This window comes from Nomascus leucogenys, chromosome 1a (assembly GCF_006542625.1).
Source record: "Nomascus leucogenys isolate Asia chromosome 1a, Asia_NLE_v1, whole genome shotgun sequence".
Lineage (NCBI taxonomy): Eukaryota > Metazoa > Chordata > Mammalia > Primates > Hylobatidae > Nomascus > Nomascus leucogenys.
In genome coordinates this window covers 95,240,520-95,260,897 of record NC_044381.1, presented here as the reverse complement: position 1 = coordinate 95,260,897, position 20,378 = coordinate 95,240,520, and the positions used below count along the sequence as shown (strand labels likewise).

The following is a 20,378-nucleotide window of genomic DNA, read 5'->3' as shown; positions in this document are numbered from 1 at the left end:
TCTAAGCTACTCTTAAAATCTTTCCAGCCAGGCACAGTGGTTCATCCCTGTAATCCTAACTACTCAGGAGGCCAAGGAGGAAGGATGGCTTGAGGCCAGGAGTTTGAGACCAACTTGGGCAACACAGCAAGATCCCCCATCTCTAAACAAAAAAATTTTTTAAGTTATCCAGACATAGTGTCATGTACTTGCAGTCCTAACTACTTGGGAGGCTGAGGTGGGAGGATTACTTAAGCCCAGGAGTTTGAGGCTGCAGTGAGCTATGATCCTGCCACTGCACTACAGCCTGGGTGACAGAGCAAGACCCCATCTCTAAGTAAGTAAACTTTTATTAAAAACCTTTCTTTCCTTTCTTTTTAAATCTGAGTTTCTGCTTCTATTATTTCATTCCAGTGGACAGTACTCTAGTTATGCTACAAAGAAGAATACAGTAGACAGCATAACTAGAATCCTTCCAAACTTAACTAGCTGGAAGGATTCTAACTCCTGCATATAATTAGAGTAATAGCAAAGTATTTCTGCAGCCACACAAAAAGTAGAATATATATATATATATATATATATATATATATATATATATATTCAGAATCGATAGTTTAAACTCCCAATAATAGGTTTTAATGGAATGCAAAGGCATAATGTTTTATTAACGAGAGGGTGTTCTTTTGTTTAGGTAAAGATCGTGGAAATGGAACTAGAAAGTGGTAGTTAATTCCATTTTCCAGAACACAGACAACACACATGAAACTAGCTTGACGAAAAAGTGGCCTATTCAGCCAGTGTCACATAGAGAAAATATCAAGATAGAAAATAAGCCATTCAGCAGCAACAGTTCTGAGCATCGGGAGCAACAATATTATTGGCAAGAGCTTTCCCTTCAAGCTACCAGCATCACTGGACTTCAATAGGATGCAATTCACATGCCTGGGAACATGCAGGCCAACAGCAGGGGAGGGAGGGGGTGTCTTTTTGTGAGAAGGCATGAACATTTTCTAAGGTACATTATAAAATGGCTTGGCAGAAGCTTGGTGTGTAAATACCAAGGTTAGCATATTCTTTGTTGTAGCTCTACAGAATGTTAAGCACTGTATTTTTTAAATCTTAACATTTTAGAGTGCTTAAAATGAGTACTCTTCCCATTTATTTAATTGGAGCATTTTTTCCCCTCTGATGGGCAGACTATGAGGTTTCCTAAGTGCTTTCCCTAAGTCTCAGAATCAAAGAGATTTGATTGGTTCTTTCCTTCACCAGCTTATTTTATTGTGTTGGATGATGACTCGGCTTTTCATGTAACCCTGAGAGACAGGGATTTGTTTACGCTCCCCCGGGCTCTGGGAGCGGACTGAGGTCTTTGAGGAAGAAGGCAGCTTTGGATAACATCGAGAACTAGGATTTGGTGGTGAAGTTGTATAATGAGACCACATTCTACCCAGGACTGAACACGACTATCAAAGCCAACCTACTCAGAGCATTTGATACAGAAGTTAAAATGGGTTCAGTCTTCTTTGTAACTAAAATTGTATGTTTTTCCTTGTGGTTGTGGGGTCCCAGTTAGAATAAGCTGTTTATAATGACATAAGTAAGCATGGCATCTCTAGAAGTTATGCATCAACGTCTTTTCACCAGTGTGCAAAGAAGGGAAAAAAAAACCTAACAGAGGAAATGGGCCAGCTAGCTTCCTCCATTCCCAGTCACTTATTAGAAAATAATTAAGATTTCAACATAAAATAAGTTGGTGAAACAGAAATAGGATTAATCATCTGCAAAGAGGAGAAAAGGTATTGAAATAACTTTGCACTCACTATTGCTGGGTTTAAAATGGTTTCTCTTTTACAAATGTGCTTGCTCTAACATCCAGGAAATTGACCTTCTCGGCCACAGAACTAATTAGCCATGAAAGTCATTCTATCCCAGAGAGAGAAAGATTATGGTATAGCCTCTATCATCCACCTTAGAATTCATGGCTAGAGTGTCTGAATTGCCTGTCCTAACCTGATTTGTTGGTCGCTGTAAAGTTCAGATGGTGTTTTCCTTAGTGATCATAAGAACTCTATTAGGAGAACTGCACTTTTAACCTTCCAGTGCAGGCCAACTATATTCAGAGTTTTGTCTGTTAACGCTTCAAGCCTTTAATAGAAGTGAGCAAAAATTTAGAAAGAAAACCACCAAACACTGGCAATCCCTGCACAGTTGTTTTACGATGTTCACTATTAGGCAAGATCTATATTATCATACCTTCTATTTCTGCCTGACACATGAATACGACTGTTAAAACCAAAGATAAAGGTACATTCCCTAGCAACCACAGACAGATTTTGGGGACAACTGTAACAATAAAGGAAATATCTCCCAGACATATTAAGTGCAAAAAGCTGGATGTAGCACAACACATATGATGTGAGTCTATTGATTAAAAAACCAAGAATATGTATATGTTTCAGTCTGGAAGGACACATGTCAGACACCCTGCTTAGAAAGGATATTTTTACTTTGTCTGGAATATTTGAACTTTTTATAAAGGAAATCTATTAGTGCGTTTTCACTTAAAACAATTTAAAACATATAGCACTAAAAATTCAGACGTAGTTGAGCCTTAATTTAATAACTTACACATATTTCACTCTGCTTTGCCAGGAACATGTTTCGTCCTTATGTTCTCTGTAGCGTATTTTATTAAAAAGCCATCAAGGACTTAGGACTTATCTGAAGACAGAGGAAGCGTGTGAGCAAGCTGTTGCTGTAGGGTGCCTAGAATACTTTTCACATATTCCTTAGCATGAAATCCTGCACACAATAGCCATTGGGTAGATGGACAGACAGACAGGTGGACGGATGGGCAAAACAATATGAAGACTTTTGAGCTTACCATTAATCCTGGCTGACTGATAAGAGAAGCATGTAAGCACTCTAGAATGACAGTTCTTTTGGGTAATTTCTATTTTGCAGTAAGTTTAGAATTGCTAGTTTTTATAGTGCCTCTGGCTGTATTTAAAAGAGAACTTCTCATCCTGTTCACTGACAGCTTTTCAATATTTGATATATATCATGAATCACAAAACCACTAAGCAAGTTTTCAAGAGTTTTCAAATGCAGTTTCAAAAAGCCCTAAATTGTACTTGCCTCGCCAAATGTGAAAGTTCCTTCCATGGCTTCTTCTACTGTGCTAAATCATTAGTTTCATTATCGTCCTGAAGCAGATATTCCAAGACACCATCAATTCCTAAAAAAAAAAAAAAAAAAAAAAAAAAAAACAACAAAAAGGAAAAATAAATAAATCAGGAAATACCCATCTAACTGTTTCATTAACTTCCTTAGCTGAAACTACAGTTAAAGGAAAGGTGATTGGTTAAAATACCTAAAATGCTAATTTAAAAAATACCTGTGATATCATCTCTCTTCTTGACCCATCCTTAAATTTAACTGCTTTTTTTTTTTTTTTATAGATTGAAAACAAGGGATTTTTAGCTCTCAATTGTTGTCATTATGCTGGGGGTAAATAAATGAGGGCAATAGTCAAAGTGAAAATAATCTCATAGAGAAACAGACAGAGATGGAGAGAGAATGTGCCTTTAAATCACCAGAGAGGCCACGGAGGTAGAAAGAACATAAGACAAACATAGCCAGGTCCTAACCTTAGAGGAGGGACAGCTGTGCGTGGCTTGATGGGGCAAGCACACTTACCTGCTGTAAGTGTCGCATATTCTTTTTTACTGCTTCCTCTAATGTCTTTTCATCATGCTCTTAACATCGTCTTATAAACTGCTCTATCTACTGCTCACCCCTCCACTTCTAGTCTTCTGACTGCACGTTGAGAGAAGGCAAAAATGACTTGAGATGGGCGAGATGGGCCGAGAATGATGGGATCCTGGAGAATATTCACTCGTCAGCTGTGAGAAGTAGTCAGTGGACCACTGTGGCTCTTTATTTGCATGATGAGGTTATTCCCCTGGATAGCCCAAGGTTACTTCCAGGTCTGACATTTGATATTTTCATCCCTTTTGGTCAAACATATGACACTGCCTGGGGAAATTAAGTGTCCTATGACATTAACTTAATATTAAGTAGTAGGAATTAACAAAGGTATCACTGTTACAAAGATATATTACATTGTTACAAAGATATATATAGCAAAGACATATTAATAAAGATATCATTTTCTGTTAATGTTCTACAGGAATCTCTTCCTTCCAATGTATTTATATTGTAAAAATGGTTATGATGTCTCCTGGCAGCAATGCAGAACTACAGTGTAAAGGGATGGGGACACAGAGGTCAGTGGGGAAATGTACAGGTTGTGGTATCCAGTGTTTTCAAATTACTTGTCTATATATGAAAATTGAGAATCAATCTGTAAATGTCCAGGTATGGATAGTTGTTTAATAAAAAAAAAAGTAGTTCTAACTTTAATACATTTAAGACATTTTCCTGGAAAATTTTCTAATATAGCATGATGAAAAGAATGACTGGTTTTTAAAGTGCAGTTGAACAGGCAAATTCCCTTTATAAGAAAATAACACATGCAAGGATTACAACTTTGAAATTGCTTGAAATCTTTTCTACCAGCGAACACTGAAATTTGTATCTATTTATATCACCTTCTTTCAACAAATGCTTTAACCTTAGTATTTTATAGCTCCTTCCTTTATATGCTCCTAAGTAAAAACTCTAATTTTGTGGCAAACATTTAGTGAAATATGATTCATCTCACCTATTGCATTCTATCTATATGGCTTCTAAGTCTTGAGAGTACAGGTGGAAACTGTCCATAGCAAATTGTTCCTGTCATAGTTTTCCGAATATTTTAGTCTTCAATTAACCATAGTTTAAATTCCAGAACATCCAGGAAATGAACACTGGTGAGAGGGAATGAGGCATAAAATTTGATTGTGTTATATATGAAATTCAGCTATTCAGTGAAATTCTCCAATTGTGGTAATTCTGCTGTCCTGATTACAATTATTTCATCTATGTGGTGCATATATATTTTAATCTTCTCCTGACACCGTCTGTTGTTATAAATGAATTTGTCTTCCCAGCTATTCACAAACGCATTTGCATTATTGAGGTCACGTCTGACTATAGGTCTTGGTTCCATGATTTAAACAATACTTAATCTTACCTCCTGGGATTATTTTTGTATTAGATGATAATTGATTGGAAATCCACTGACAAATTATAAAGACATCATTTTCTGTTAATGAGCTTGACAAAGGAGGATTCATGCCGTTATATTTTAAAAAGAAACATTTCTTGACCTTGAATATAGGACTAAAATTACCTTATATCACAAAACATTCACAATAGAATGTTAGTTAAGCTTAACAGTTTTCTGGCAAAAGCCCTTCTAGATATGTGCAGAATTCCTGTAAAATCAGGTTCTAAAAATGTTTTCAGCCCATGTGGCCCTGACCTCTGGAAGTTAGTCCACTTATATTCTACATCCAGATTTTCTTCTATATTTTCCTTTCTTCCTTCCCCCTTTCCTCCCCCCCCACTCCCTCCCCCCTTCCCCTCTCCTTCCCCCCCTCCTTCCCCCCACCCCTCCTTCCCCCCACTCCTTCCTTTCTTTAGTTCCTTAATGTATTTCTTTGTTCTTTTTTTTCCTCCATGGTGTCTAGCTGCTTTTTCCAGTTTCCATTGTTAAGGCTGGATTCCATAGGAAATGTGAAAAGAAGCAAAAAAAATGCGCCTTGGGGGAGTGCAGAGAAGATGTGGGAGCAGTGACATATTTTTTAGTGTCTCCTTTTAATTAATTTCTCCCCATTTATGCTTATTTTATTCTTTCCAAAAATTTTAAAGTTATTTTTAGAGATGGACTCTTGCTATACTGCCCCAGCTGGCTTCAGACTCCTAGGCTCAAGTAATCCTCCTGCCTCAGCCTTCTATGTAGGTGTGCACCACCTAGCATGACTATTTTTGTTTTCTATTTCACTCAATTTATACAACAAAACCTAAGACAAGTACTCTTGCTTCAGATTTTAACCTTGCTTTATTTTTCAGCTCTTAGCTATTATGTAAAGACAGCTAAAATTTTCTTCAAAAACAAAAAAACCTACCATCCATTTTTGTTTTTATGGAAATTTTGGAAAGCTTAAAAACACTTCTGTTGAAGAGAACTGACATCATACAAGCATGTGGTCTCAAGTCAATACCTGGATGTTCCCAGTACCAGTCCAAACTCCATTACTGATGGAATCATGGCAAGGTTTTGAAAATCACATTTTCTTAGCATTTTCCCCTAAATCAGGGACAATGATAACATCCTTTCCACAAAAGTACAAGGTAATGTATCATGGATTGACTGTCTAAAAATATAAATCCCAGATTGCAGGCAAGATGGCTGAATAGGAACAGCTCCAGTCTACAGCTCCCAGCGAGATTAATGCAAAAGGTAGGTGATTTCTGCATTTCCAACTGAGGTACCCAGTTAATCTCATTGGGACTGGTTAGACAGTGGGTGCAGCCCATGGTGGGTGAGCCGAAGCAGGGTGGGGCATCACCTCACCCAGGAAGCACATTGGGTTGGGGAACTCCCTCCCCTAGCCAAGGGAAGCCCTGAGGGACTGTGCCATGAGGAATGGTGCACTTTGGCCCAGATACTATGCTTTTCCACAGTCTTTCCAACCCGCAGACCAGGAGATTGCCTCTGGTCTGCCACAAGGGACCCGGGTTTCAAGCACAAAACCAGGCAGCCATTTGGGCAGACACTGAGCTAGCTGCAGGAGTTTTTTTTTTTTTTTTCATACCCCAGTGGCACCTGGAACGTGAGACAGAACTGTTCACTCCCCTGGAAAGGGAGCTGAAGGCAGGGAGCCAAGTGGTCTTGCTCAGCGGATCCCACCCCCACAGAGTCCAGCAGGCTAAGATCCACTGGCTTGAAATTCTCACTGCCAGCACAGCAGTCTGAAGTTGACCTGGGACACTCGAGCTTGGTGAGGGGAGGGGCATCCGCCATTACTGAGGTGTGAATAGGCGGTTTTACCCTCACAGTGGAAACAAAGCTGCCAGCAAGTTTGAATTTGGAGAGGCCCACCGCAGCTCCGCAAAGCTGCTGTAGCCAGACTCCCTCTCTAGATTTCTCATCTCTGGGCAGGGCATCCCTGAAAGAAAGGCAGCAGCCCAAATCAGGGGCTCATAACCCTGGGACAGAGCACCTGGGGGAAGGGGCAGCTGCGGGTGCAACTTCAGCGGACTTAAATGTGCCTACCTGATGGCTATGAAGAGAGCAGTGGATCTTCCAGCACAGCGTTCAAGCTCTGCGAAGGATCAGACTGCCTCCTCAAATGGGTCCCTGACCTCCATGTGTCCTGACTGGGAGATACGTCCCAGCAGGGACCAACAGACACCTCATACAGGAAAGTTCCAGCTGGCATCTGGTGGGCGCCCTCTGGGACAAAGCTTCCAGAGGAAGGAACAGGCAGCAATCTTTACTGTTCTGCAGCCTCTACTGGAGATACCCAGGCAAACTGGGCCTGGAGTGGACCTCCAGCAAACTCCAGCAGAACTGCAGCAGAGGGACCTGTTAGAAGGAAAACTAACAGAAAGAAATAGCATCAACATCAACAAAAAGGACATCCAGACAGAAAACCCCATCCAAAAGTCACCAGCATCAAAGACCAAAGGTAGACAAATCCACAAAGATGAGGAAAAACCAGCACAAAAGGCTGAAAATTTCCAACACCAGAATGCCTCATCTCCTCCAAAGGATCACAACTCCTCACCAGCAAGAGAACAAAAGCAGATAGAGAATGAATTTGACAGATTGACAGAAATAGGCTTCAGAAGGTGGGTAATGAACTTCTCGAAGCTAAAGGACCACGTTCTAACCCAATGCAAGGAAGCTAAGAATCTTGAAAAAAGACTAGACTAATTGCTAACTAGAATAACCAGTTTAGAGAAGAACATAAATGACCTGATGGAGCTGAAAAACACAGCACGAGAACTTCATGAAGCATATACAAGTATCAATAGCTGAATCAATCACGTGGAAGAAAGCTATCAGAGATCGAAGATCAACTTAATGAAATAAAGCATGAAGACAAAATTAGAGAAAAAAGAATAAAAAGAAATGAACAAAGCCTCCAAGAAATATGGGACTATGTGAAAAGACCAAATCTACGTCTGATTGGTGTACCAGAAAGTGATGGGGAGAATGAAACCAAGTTGGAAAACACTCTGCAGGATATTATCCAGGAGAACATCCCCAACCTAGGAAGACAGGCCAACATTCAAATTCAGGAAATACAGAGAACATCACAAAGATACTCTTCAAGAAGAGCAACCCCCAAGACACATAACTGTCAGATTCACCAAGGTTGAAATGAAGGAAAAAATCTTAAGGGCAGCCAGAGAGAAAGGTCAGGTTATCCACAAAGGGAAGCCCATCAGACTAAAAGTGGATCTCTTGGCAGAAACCCTACAAACCAGAAGAGAGTGGGGGCCAATATTCAACATTCTTAAAATAATTTTCAACCCAGAATTTCATATCCAGCCAAACTAAGCTTCATAAATGAAGGAGACATAAAATCCTTTACAGACAAGCAAATGCTGAGAGATTTTGTCACCACCAGGTCTGCCTTACAAGAGCTCCTGAAGGAAGCACAAAACATGATAAGGAACAACAGATACCAACCACTGCAAAAACATACCAAATTGTAAAGACCATCGACACTATGAAGAAACCGCATCAAATAATGGGCAAAATAACCAGATAGCATCATAATGACAGGATCAAATTCACACATAAAATATTAACCTTAAATGTAAATGGGCCAAATGCCCCAATTAAAAGACACAGACTGGCAAATTGGATAGAGTCAAGACCCATCAGTGTGCTGTATTCAGGAGACCCATCACATGTGCAAAGACACACATAGGCTCAAAATAAAGAGTTGGAGAAATATTTACCAAGCAAATGGAAAGCAAAAACAAAAGTAGGGCTTGCAATCCTAGTCTCTGATAAAACAGACTTTAAACCAACAAAGATCAAAAGAGACAAGGCCATTACATAATGGTAAAGGAATCAACTCAACAAGAAGAGCTAACTATCCTAAATATATATGCACCCAATACAGGAGCACCCAGATTCATAAAGCAAGTCCTTAGAGACCTACAAAGAGACTTAGATTCCCACACAATAATAGTGGGAGACTAACACTGTCAATATTAGATGGGAATATTAACAAAGATATTCAGGACTTTAACTCAGCTCTAGACCAAGCAGAACTAATAGACATCTACAGAACTCTCCACCCCAAATCAACAGAATATACATTCTTCTTGGCACCACATAGCACTTATTCTAAAAGTGACCACATAACTGGAAGTAAAACACTCCTCAGCAAATGCAAAAGAATGGAAATCGTAGCAAACAGTGTCAGACCACAGTGCAATCAAATTAGAACTCAGGATTAAGAAACTCAAAACTGCACAACTACATGGAAGCTCAACAACCTGCTCCTGAATGACTACTGGGTAAATAACGAGATAAAGGCAGAAATAAAGATGTTCTTTGAAACCAATGAGAACAAAGACACAACATATCAGAATCTCTAGGACACAGCTAAAACAATGTTTAGAGGGAAATTTATAGCACTAACTGCCCACAAGAGAAGGCACGAAAGATCTAAAATCAACACCCTAACATCACAATTAAAAGAACTAGAGAAGCAAAAGCAAACAAATTCACAAGCTAGCAGAAAACAAGAAATAACTAAGATCAGAGCAGAACGGAAGGAGATAGAGACACAAAAAACCCTTCAAAAAATCAAAGAATCCAGGAGCTGGTTTTTTGAAAGATCAACAAAATAGACCATTAGCCAGACTAATAAAAGAAGAATCAAAATAGATGCAATAAAAAATGATAAAGGGGATATCACCACTGATCCCACAGAAATACAAACTACCATCAGAGAATACTATAAACACCTCTATGCAAATAAACTAGAAAAATCTAGAAGAAATGGATAAATTCCTGGACAAATACACCCTCCCGAGTGTACACCAGGAAGAAGTTGAATCCCTGAATAGACCAATAACAAGTTCTGAAATTGAAGCAGTAATTAATAGCCTACCAACCAAAAACATTTGAGGACTAGAGGGATTCACAGCCAAATTCTACCAGAGGAACAAGGAGGTGCTTGTACCATTGCTTCTGAAACTATTCCAAACAAAAGAAAAAGAGGGACTGCTCCCTAACTCATTTTATGAGGCCAGCATCATCCTGACACCAAAACCTGGCAGAGACACAACCACAAACGAAAAATTTCAGCCCGGTATCTCTGATGAACATTGATGTGAAAATACTCAATAAAACACTGGCAAACCGAATCCAGCAGCACATCAAAAAGCTTTTCCACCATGATCAAGTTGGCTTCATCCCAGGGATGCAAGGCTGGTTCAACATATACAAATCAATAAACGTAATCCATCACATAAACAGAACCAATGACAAAACCACATGATTATCTCAATAGATGCAGAAAAGATCTTTGATAGAATTCAACACCCCTTCATGCTAAAAACTCTCAATGAACCAGGTATTGATGGAACGTATCTCAAAATAATAAGAGCTATTTATGACAAACCCACAGCCAATATCATACTGAATGGGCAAAAACTGGATGCATTCTGTTGTGGGAAGTCAGGGACCCCAAACGGAGGGACCAACTGAAGCCATGGCAGAAGAACATGGATTGTGAAGATTTCATGGACATTTATTAGTTCCCACAATTAATACTTTTATAGTTTCTTATGCCTGTCTTTACTGCAGTCTCTAAACACAAATTGTGAAGATTTCATGGACACTTATCACTTCCCCAATCAATACCCTTGTGATTTCCTATGCCTATCTTTAATCTCTTAATCCTGTCATCTCATAAGCCGAGGAGGATGTATGTCGCCTCAGGACCCTGTGATAATTGCGTTAACTGCACAAATTGTAGAATATGGGTGTTTGAACAATATGAAATCTGGGCACTTTGAAAAAAGGACAGGATAACAGCAATGTTTAGGAAACGAGAGATAACCTTAAACTCTGACCACTGGTGAGCTGGGTGGAACAGTCATATTTCTCTTCTTTCAAAAGCAAATGGGAAAAATATGGCTGAATTCTTTTTCTCAGCAAGGAACATCCCTGAGAAAGAGAATATGTGCCTGGGGGTGGGTCTATAGATGGCCCCCCAGATGTGGCCATCTTCTATGGTCGAGGCTATAGGGGTGAAATAGACCCCAGTCTCCCATAGTGCTCCCAGGCTTATTAGGAAGAGGAAATTCCTGCCTAATAAATTTTGGTCAGACTGGTTCCTCTCAAAACCCTGTCTCCTGATATGATGTTATTAATGACAATGGTGCCCGAAATTTCATTAGCAATTTTAATTTCACCCTGGTCCTGTAGTCCTGTGATCTTGCCCTGCCTCCATTTGCCTTGTGATATTCTATTACCTTGTGAAGTACGTGATCTCTGTGACCCACACCTATTCGCACCCTCCCCCACGTTTTGAAAATCCCTAATAAAAACTTGCTGGTTTTGCGGCTTGTGGGGCATCACAGAACCTACCGACATGTGATGTCTCCCCTGGACGCCCAGGTTTAAAATTTCTCTCTTTTGTACTCTGTCCCTTTATTTCTCAAACCAGCTGACGCTTAGGGAAAATAGAAAAGAACCTACGTGACTATCAGGGCAGTTTCCCCGATAGCATTCCCTTTGAAAACTGGCACAAGACAAGGACGCCCTCTCTCACCACTCCTATTCAACATAGTATTGGAAGTTCTGGCCAGGGCAACCAGGCAAGAAAAAGAAATAAGGGGTATTCAATTAAGAAAAGAAGAAGTCAAACTGTCTCTGTTTGCAGATGACATGATTATATATTTAGAAAACCCCATCATCTCAGCCCAAAATCGCCTTAAGCTGATAAGCAACTTCAGCAAACTCTCAGGATACAAAATCAATGTGCAAAAATTACAAGCATTTCTATACACCAATAATAGAAAAACAGCCAAATCATGAGTGAACTCCAATTCACAATTGCTACAAAGAGAATAAAACACCTAGGAATCCAACTTACAAGGGATGTGAAGGACCTCTTCAAGAAGAACTACAAACCACTGCTCAAGGAAATCAAAGAGGACACAAACAAATGGAAGAACATTCCATGCTCATGGATAGGAAGAATCAATATCATGAAAATGGCCATACTGCCCAAACTAATTTATAGATTGAATGCTATCCCCATCAAGCTACCATTGATATTCTTCACAGAATTAGAAAATACTACTTTAAATTTCATACGGAACCAAAAAAAGAGCCCATATGGCCAAGACAATCCTAAGCAAAAAGATCAAAGCTGGAAGCATCACGCTACCTGACTTCAAACTATACTACAAGGCTACAGTAACCAAAACAACATGGTACTGGTACTAAAACAGATATATAGACCAACGGAACAGAGCAGAGGCCTCAGAAAAAATACCACACATCTACAACCATCTGATCTTCGACAAACCTGACAAAAACAAGCAATGGAGAAAGGATTCCCTGTTTAATAAATGGTGCTGGGAAAACTGGCTAGCCATATGCAGAAAACTGAAACTGAACCCCTTCCTTACACCTTATACAAAAAAAGATCAATTCAAGATGTAAACGTAGGACTGAAAACCATAAAAATGCTAGAAGAAAACCTAGGCAATACCATTCAGGACATAGGCATGGGCAAAGACTTCATGACTAAAACACCAAAAGCAATGGCAACAAAAGCCAAAATTGACAAATGGGATCTAATTAAACTAAAGAGCTTCTGCACAGCGAAAGAAACTACCAACAGAGTGAACAGGCAACCTACAGAATGGGAGAAAATTTTTTCAATCTATCCATCTGACATAGGGTTAATATTCAGAATCTACAAAGAACTTACATTTGTAAGAAAAAAACAACCCTATCAAAAAGTGGGTTAAGGATATAAAACTTCTCAAAAGAAGACATTTATGCAGCCAATAAACATGAAAAAGAGCTCATCATCACTGGTCATTAGAGAAATGCAAATCAAAACCACAATGTGATACTATCTCACGCCAGTTAAAATGGCAATCATTAAAAAGTCAGGAAACAACAGATACTGGAGAGGACGTGGAGAAATAGGAATGCTCCCACCACACTGTTGGTGGGACGATAAATTAGTTCAACAATTGTGGAAGACAATTTCCACAATTTCTCAAGGAAAATGTGTGGCAATTTCTCAAGGAGCTAGAACCAGAAATACCATTTGACCCAGCAATCCTATTACTGGGTATATACCCAAAGGATTATAAATCATTCTACTATAAAGACACATGTACATGTATGTTTATTGCAGCACTGTTCACAATAGCAAAGACTTGGAACCAACCCAAATGCCCATCAATGATAGACTGGATAAATAAAATGTGGCTCATATACACCATGGAATACTGTGCAGCCATAAAAAAGGATGAGTTGTGTCCTTTGCAGGGACATGGATGAAGCTGGAAACCACCGTTCTCAGCAAACTAACACAGGAACAGAAAACCAAACACCGCATGTTCCCACTCATAAGTGGGAGTTGACCAATGAGAACACATGGACACAGGGAGGGGAACATCAAGGGGTGGGGGGCTAGGGAAGAGATATCATTAGGAGAAATACCTAATGTAGACGATGGGTGGATAGGTGCAACAAACCTGCACGTTCTGCACATGTATCCCAGAACTTAAAGTATAATTAGAAAAAGAAAAAAGAATGAAGATGAATGACAAGTAACAATGTCAACAGATTTTATTCTTTTTGGTGACAAAGTAAATGTACCCGTGCTCTCTAAGACACACTGTTTGATCAGGAGGAAGGCAATAAGCATTCTAATCTTTCATCACAATGCCCTTCAGAAACATCAGCATGTGCGCATACATATGTTGTTATTTTCTGAAACTAATAAAAATCAGTCACTGAGGACACATGCAAACATCCATCAAAAGTAGAGCTGTTCTCAGTCTGCAATGCTCACCATGAGCAGAGACATACAGTGATGTACAAAAACTTACCAGGCAGAACGCATAGACCATATAATCTTCACAAAAGCTAGAAAAACTTGTTTTGGACAACGTGACGTTTTACAGAACACATTCAAGTTGGTACTGTCATGAGGGTAAATGCCCATAAACCAAAAGTTTCATGCAGAGCATGATTTTAGAGAGGACAGAGAATAGTAAGATACAATCTATTGGATGCAGTAACATTTCTGCTAATGTGAAAGTCCAGTCTATATTATTGAATGAACAATAATCCAAAGGAGAGCCACATTTTATTAGGTTAAGAAAATGGAAATGGCTTTGTGCTTTTCTCAATATGAATATTAAATATATATATATATATATATATATATATAAATAAATAAATCCCTTTCACCAATTTGGTTATATGATCAAACTTAACAACCAACCACTAAAAGATACTGCCAGCACATGGGCATCCAAATCTTAGGATTATTTTGTGAAATTGTATAGGACACAGAGAAAGAGAGGAAGAAATTTTCAATCAAGCAAATTTAGCAAGATTTGGCAGACTCAGTTGTGCAGATGGGTTGAAATTTGGTCTTCCATTATTACTGTATCATTTACTCTTGCATCATCTAAGGACAACCTTCTTATTAAGACTTTCTTATGCTGCAAATGATTATAATTTAAAGACCATGAGTGTATAAAATAAGCTATTATATATGTATATATAAAATATATTCTAATAAATACAAAATAAAGAGTGTATGCATTAAAGAACCGCTTGTGAACTCTTGGAGGGTGGGGGTAGCAACCAGCTACTTATACACCTATAGTAGTACGTATATCATCATCTAACTAGGTTTTCTTGATAAAGTTTTTACTGTGGAACCTCAAAATTGTTATTAAGGCTTTTTTCTATCTCAATTTCTTTTCCTTGATTTACATTAGGAATACAGATAAGGAAGAAAAATAATTCTCAGTCACTTAACTACCTTGGAGTTTCAATAGTGAATTCTTTGGTTTTTGAATGTTAGAATCTTTAATAATGAGATAATTATAGCTCTTTGGCCATTTAATCTTCATCTTCTAAAATTTAGTCATTGTCTCGCAAGAAGCTGTGCCTTTTTCCTGAGGTGTAATTTGTGCCATGAAAACTCACCTTAAAGGAGAAAAAGCTCCAGCAGAGAATATAATACTCATCAGGGCACTGTTTTCTCATTTATATGATATAAAAAACTAATTTGTGAATACATGGAGCCAAGAAGAGAAGATGACACAGAAAAAATTCATTTGGTGACTCAATGTTTTCACATTGGGTCATATCAAATGGTAATGTTGAAATTAGACATTTTACATAACAATTAAAACTATTTACAGACATCTCTACTTGGATATCCCAAAGGGAACCCAATCCTAGCATGTTTAAAACTGAACTTCCCCAGCTCCTTGCCCTTCCCCCAGAGAGAGAAAGAGGAAAGAGAGAGAGGCCTCTACTCCTCTTGTGCTCCTGATTTCAACATAATGCACCACCTCCCTAACCACACAACCCCAGTCAGACCCTCATCACCTCTCACGTGGCTCTTACCAATGCCTCCTGACATTCCTGTCTTACCTCTCCCCAACCCATCTTTCACACAGTTCCTGGAGTGATCTTTACTGTAAGTAATATTTAATGATGTTTTCTAATCACAACAGTAATTTGGTTCGTTGAAGTAAATTTGAAAAATACAACAAAATCACAAAAATGAAAATCTCACTATTCATTGATATTCACTGTTAACATTTTGGTATCTTTTCAGCATGTTTGTGATAGTGTGCATAATTTTGGAGGGTACATATTATATAACCTGTTTTTTAAAGTAAGTTTCATATTGAAGTAATAATGTACATAAGTTAACAGCTTCATTAATTTTTACGAAGTAAACTCCTCTATGTAACTACCACCCAGATCACTCACCAGAAGCCTTCATTGTGTCCCCTCCCACTCGTTATCTCCTTGAAGGTAACCACTATTCTAATGGCATTGACTATTTGTGCCTGTGTTTTAATTTTACATAAACAGAAACATACAACATGTTTTCTTTAGATTCTGTTTCCTTTCACTTAATATTGTAGCAGTAGTTTAGTTCTTTTTTCCGAGACAGGGTCCCACTGTGTCACCCAGGCTGGAGTGCAGTGGCACCAACTCAACTCACTGCAGGCTCGACCTCCCAGGCTGAGGTGACCATCCCACCTCAGCTTCCCAAGTAGCTGGGACCACAGGCATACACCATCACAACTGGCTAATTTTTGTATTTTTTTGTAGAGATGGAGTCTCGACATGTTGCCCAAGCTGTTCTCAAACTCCAGGGCTCGAACAATCTTCCCACCTTGGCCTCCCAAGGCACTGGAATTACAGGTGAGGCACCAAGCCTGGCTTATTTATTTTTATTATGTAGTATTCCATGTACAAATATAACAAGATTTATTTATCCATTCCACTCTTATTAGAATCTGAATGTTTCTACTATTATAAATTATACTGCTATGGACATTCTCAAATGTGTCTTCTGGTGCACATATAGATGCGTTTCTGTTGGGTGTAAACCTAGGAGTGAATTTTGGGGGTCAAAGAATACATGTTTTAGCTTTAATAGATATTGCCAAAGAATGTTCCAAAGTGGTTGTACAAATAATCTCCTATTAGTAGTATGTGAGAGTTTCCATTGCTTAACACTGTGGGTTTCAACACTATGGGTTTTTATTGTTTTGATTTCAAAATTTGCCATTCTGATGGAAGCGTAGAGTTACGATTTGAATTTGTGATTCCCTCACGGCTAATGTTTTCATAGGCTCAATGGCTATTTTGGATATTGTTATAAACTAAATATTTGTGCCCCTGCCAAAATTTATATGTTGAAATCCTAATCCCCAATATGATGGTATTAGGAGATAGAACTTTTAGGAGTAATTAGGTCAGGAGAGTGGAACCATCACGAATGGGGTTAGTGCCTTTATTATAAGAAGAGACGAGAGAGAGATTATTTCTCTCTCTGTCATGTGAGGATACAATGAGGAGACAGCCATCTGCAGATCAAAGAGGACCATCACCAAGAATACAATCATGCTGGAATCCTAATCTCAGACTTCCAGCCTACAGAGCTGTGAGAAGTAAATGTGTGTTGTTTGACCAACTAGTCTATGGTATTCTGCTATAGTAGTGCAAGCTGACTGAAACAGCTGTCCTCTTTTGGAAGTGCCTGCTAAAACCTTGGGTAGTCTTTTTTCTTTTTCTTTTTCTTCTTTTGAGATGGTGTCTCGCTCTGCTGCCCAGGCTGGACAGCAGTGGTGCCATCTCAGCTCACTGCAACCTCCACGTCCTGGGTTCAAGCAATTCTCCTGCCTCAGCCTCCCAAGTAGCTGGGATTACAGGTACCCGCCACCAAGCCTAGCTAATTTTTGTATTTTTAGTAGAGAAAGAGTTTCACCATGTTGGCCAGGCTGGTCTCAAACTCCTGAACCTCAAGTGATCTGCCTGCCTCAACCTCCCAAAGTGCTGAGATTACAAGTGTGAGCCACTCGCCTCACTTTTGTTGTTGTTCTCGTAGTTCTCATATTCTGAATACAAGCCCTTTGACATAGATCTTTTAAAATACTGAATATTAAGTTCTTATTTGTATTGTGAATATCTTTACCTACTCTGTGGTTGTATTTTCACTATTTTGATGCCTTTTTTTTTTTTATGGGATCTCATTATGTTGCCCAGGCTAGAGTGCAGTGGCTATTCACAAGTGCAATTGTAGCACACTATAGACTCAAATTCCTGGGCTCAAGCAATCCTCCCACCTCAGCCTCCTGAGTAGCTAGGACCACAGGTGTGTGCCATCATTCCTGGCTTTTCTTGATGTCTTTTGATGAATAAAAGGTTTTTTTTATTTTAATAAAGTCCAATTTATTCATTTTTTTCTTTAGCATATTTTTTACCTTCAAAAAACTTGTCTATCTCAAATCATGGAGATATATTTGTATGTAATATTGTAGAAATTCTATTATTTTACCTTTTATATCTAAAATCCACATAGAAGACTTATGATTTCCACTCTGATATGTAAAGAGTTTGCAAGTCATCATTCTTGTCCTCACAAGAGGGCTGAAAATTTGAAACTCAACAATTCTTCTTAGATCCATCAGAGCATTGCAGTTACAAATCCCAATGAAATGAAAAATCATCTTCATGAGTTTTCCCTCCAAGAGACTCACCAGTTTATCACGGTGACCATCTGAGAAAAATTCCCTCTTGCTTCCAGCAAAGACAGGTAAAAAGTAATAATTTTGAAATGTACTCAAGGGAAAAGTACCCATTTTGAAATATGCCCAGAGCATTCTGGTCTTCATTCTGTCCTCTGTAACAAAGGCTGGCTCTCAGGGAAACTACCACAGCCTTATCTGACCTGAGGGAAGGTCAATTAGCTAACTCCAGCCTCGATTTCAGTCTCACATAAGCATAGGGGAGAAAAAGGCTAAGAAACTCTTCTAAAAGTCACAACCCAGGGAATATAGCCCACCAAAGAGAAGAGAAAGGGGAGAGATATTTATTTATTTTTTAATTTTATTATTGTACTTTAAGTTTTAGGGTACATGTGCAAAACGTGCAGGTTTGTTACATATGTATACATGTGCCATGTTGGTGTGCTGAATGATGAGATATTTTAATCACAAAAATAATATAAGATTATCATAAGATAATAGGCCAGAACATCAAAGAACTGTGGGACAAGACAAAAGGTACAACATACATATAATGGGAATACCAGGAGAAGAATGAGAGAAAGAGGCAAAAGAAACATTAGAAGTAATAATGTATCATAATTTTCCACAATTAATAAGAAACACCAAGCCAAAGATCGAGAAAACTCAGAGAATACCAAGGGAACGAATACCCAAAATTTAGGCATATGATATCCCAACTGTAGGAAACCAAAAACAAAACATCTTGAAAAAAGCCAGAGGGCGGGGGTGGGGGCAGGGAGGTAATACCTTATCTACAGAGGAACAAGGATAGAGTTATATTGGAATGCTCTTCAGAAACCACGCAAGCAAGAGAAGAGTGGAATGAAGTATTTAAAGTGTTGAAAGAAAAAGACCACCAACCATGTCCAGTGAAAATATCCTTCAAAAGTGAAAAAATAATAAAGGCTTTTTCATACAAACAAAAACTGAGGAAATTTCTCAGCAATAGATTTATTTGCCTTGCAAGAAATGTGAAAATTTCTTCAGGGAGAAGAAAAATGATATAGGTGAGAAACTTGGTTTTACATAAAGGAAGGTTTTTTTTTTTAAACCTTTCTTATTCATATCTTATGCAATATATAATTGTTCAAAATAATAAAACCTTTCTTATTCATATCTTATGTAATATATAATTGTTCAAAATAATAACAACAACATATATAGCTTCCGAATAAATAGAATAAATGCACCAATGTTAAAAGGAATGAGAAGACATTGGGAAGATTCTGTTATAAGGTATTTGTACTTCCCATGATGCTACATACTATTATTTGATAGTGAACTTAGATTATTTGTAAATATATATTGAAAACTCTAGGTCAAGGCCTAAAAATTTTTTAATTGATTTCTAAGAAAGGAGGGAAAATGGAATCATATAAAATGCTCAATTAAAATCAAAGAAGTTAGAAAAAGGGAAGATTTTTCAAAAGTGAAACAAATAGAAAACAATTTAAAATGTGGCAGATATTCAACTGTATCAATAATCACTGTAGATATCAGTCCCTTCAGGCTGCTATAACAAAATACTATAAACTGAGTAGTTCATAAAACAGAAGTTTATTTCTTACTGTTCTGGAGTCTGGGAAGTCCACAATCAAGTCACCAGCAGATTCAATATCTGGTGAGAGCACACTTTTTGGTTTATAGGTGGTACCTTCTTTCAGGGTCCTCATGTGGTGAAAGTTGTGAACAAACTTCCTTGAGCCTCTTTATAAAGGCACTAATACCATTCATGAGGGCTCTACCCTCATAACTCAACAACCTTCCAAAAGTCCCAACTCCTAATACCATCATCTTGGAGGGTAGCATTTCAAAAGGTGAATTTTGAGGGGACATAAACATGCAGACCATAGTAGATCTAAATGACCTAAATATAACAACTAAAAGACAAAGACTATCAGAGTGGATCAAAAACAAGACCCAACAATAATCCCACTTTAGACACAGGTTGAGCATCCCTAATTTGAAAATCCAAAATCAAAAGTGTGCCAAAATCCAACGTCTTCTGAGCACTGAGATGTTGATCAAAAGAAATGCTCACTGGAGCATTTCAGATTTTCAGATTAGGGATGTTCAACCTGTAAATATAATACAAATATTCCGAA

The 20,378-nt window shown here is 38.3% G+C and overlaps 1 long non-coding RNA gene across 1 annotated transcript in view; it reads right to left on the bottom strand.

Moving 5' to 3' along the window:
• Window positions 1-3,688: 3,688 nt before the first annotated feature.
• Window positions 3,689-20,378, bottom strand: part of LOC115835943 — a 94,743-nt gene continuing 78,053 nt past the window's right edge. Inside the window, exons 2-3 of the long non-coding RNA XR_004030917.1 lie at window positions 4,709-4,853; window positions 3,689-3,865 (exon numbers count right to left, since the gene is read on the bottom strand). This is a non-coding gene — a long non-coding RNA (uncharacterized LOC115835943). The remainder of the gene's footprint in view (window positions 3,866-4,708; window positions 4,854-20,378) is intronic.